Genomic DNA, 2,520 nt, shown 5'->3' on the forward strand with positions numbered 1-2,520 from the left:
GGTACCAATATTTCATAAAGGGGCATATACTAAGGGCATCACTCAGTGCATTCAGTTTTATAACGTTATATTAATTACTTTTTGATTTGTGTATTGAAAAGTGAAAGAAACAAGTGGAATTCAAAATTGGTCTATATACGATAAAAAATAGGCATGGTTATTGTCCGATTTTGTACATTTTCGACCGTGACAAATTTTGACGTAATCGTTTAGTCCCGAGATAAGGGATTTCACCAAAAAGGGGGGTGCCATGCCTATATTTCAATTTTCACAACGGCTTCCATAAAATATTCTCATACCACCTCAGAGCTAAATTTAATGTTTTTGGCGCATTTAGTTATTGATTTATTACGCTTTTAGCAGTTTTTAGCTGTACCGTTATAGGAGGAGTGAGCGGGGTTATCTTCCGATTTCATCTGACACACTGTCGGTAGATGTTTTTACATTATTGGTTCTGGAAGAACTTGGTTATAGTAACTTTATTGGCTTAAGAGATATGAACATTAAACTTATTTACCGATTGCGCCTATATTTTTATCCTATCAAGTTTCATCATGATATCCCAATTTTTACTTAAGTTACAACCCGCACAGATGGATGGACGGATAGACGGATAGACAGACCGTCACTGAGATTTTCGACAGGAAAAGTCGAAATCCGAGTGACCGCTTAGTTTTAGGTGATACATACTACAACCGCTAGGTGAACAAAACTAGTATACTCTGTAGCAAAGGGTATAAAAATTTGGTTAAAATGTTTATGATTGAACGCCTCTTTCTCATGTGGTATTCAAATTCGCTTTCGCTATAGTCCTCATTTACTTCTCAAAAATTTTGGCATTTGTTCGTTTCCTTATGCTCCCATTACACTACACATACAAACACTTATATTTAAAATCGATTTTCAAATTAAAATGCGCGTTGCTTTCAATTTTATTTTTAAATACAAAACTGTCTAAACTGACCGCTTTTTTCAACAGTTGGTATAGTGGGTGTTATTAGTCGTAAATGGTAAAGTAGTAACTTACATCAACAATTTCAACCAAAAGTGGGTGGGGCCTTTTCCCAAATTTTACTGATTTATCTGGAACCTCGTCGTAGAATTTTTACAATTATTTAATACCTATAACATTTTTATTTAGTGATCTATCTATCAAGAAGAACAAAAAACCTACCAATCTTATCTCTAACGGTTAGAACAATTGTACTCTCGAGCTCTGTAAGACACCTCGGAGTCATCATAGGTTAAAAACTAATGTTTAAAAAAAGCCCTAATAATCTGGAACTCCTACAGAAGAGCTAATTCCCCAAAGTGGAGTTTACGACACCGCATAGTCTATTGGTTCTATAGAAGTGGCATCCGCTCAATACTAACGTATGGTGTATGGTCTTAACGAAAAACTCTTGCTACTTGGTGAGGATCCTCGATATCCTGCCAATACACATACAAATGAGGTATGAGGCAATGCTTATCGCCAGTTGGTATATAATTTTAGGTCATTGGAGCCAGGCTAGGCGTCCTCACAGGCACGGTATCATAATCGACCTTGTCAATGAACTCTGGCTGGCGACCAAGTGAAGAAGATCCACTAGGAACTGAACACATCGTTTTCACTCCCCAGAAAAGAAGATTGAAGTAATGATTCCGTGGTCGACAATTCCAATGGAGAAATCTAGATAATCACTGACGGAGCGCAAAACAAAAACTTTAACTTGCTACTTCTGTGGTCATCCGCACACAGAAAGCAACGGCAAACTAGATGACTACAATTCTGTATTTCAAGCCGGAATTGAGACATAACTAAAGATGGCAAGTGGGCTTCTGGTCTAACCAGCAAGTCCATAAGAGAGTTGCTTGAAGCAATTTTCGAACCTCAGATCAGGTAACCACAACTTAATGTTACTGAGCTTAATATCATTGACGGGGTCATTCAAGGGCATCTACCCTTAAGATTCTACTATCACAAAATGGGAAAAGTGGATTCGACGAAACGCAGAGAATGCGCTATCTAAACAAAACTTCAGCCTTCAACCGGATGAAGAGGGACATATTCCACGACTTCCAGTATTTCAACTTATGAGCCATTGGGCCGCTTTAGTGGAGAAAAAGCCACTAAATTGCTGGATAAGACTTAAATTGGCTATCACCAGGGAGCACAACGGACAAATGGGCCTAATGACTGCTTAAAGGAAGAATTGAAAACGGATAAATATTTTTAGCGCATAATACCACCGTATTACTTCAAATTCACTCAAATGTATGCACGTAAACATAACACATACACAAACAAGCATTTTTCGCCTTTTTTATAGTCATTCGCTTATTCACAGTCAGTTGGCAGCAGATCAAAGAACATGGATAAGAGAATTACTTAATTTAATAGTTTGGAAATCTTAATTAATTTATTCTTAAACTGTTTGTCGACCAAGCGCAAATTATTTAAGCGCGATGATTGACGTACATACATACACATACTTACGTCCGCATTGCCTTACACAAAAAATATTTGAGTTTAAATAC

Source organism: Bactrocera latifrons, unplaced genomic scaffold (genome assembly GCF_001853355.1).
Source record: "Bactrocera latifrons isolate USDA-ARS-PBARC rearing strain unplaced genomic scaffold, ASM185335v1 scaffold_78, whole genome shotgun sequence".
Taxonomy (NCBI): domain Eukaryota; kingdom Metazoa; phylum Arthropoda; class Insecta; order Diptera; family Tephritidae; genus Bactrocera; species Bactrocera latifrons.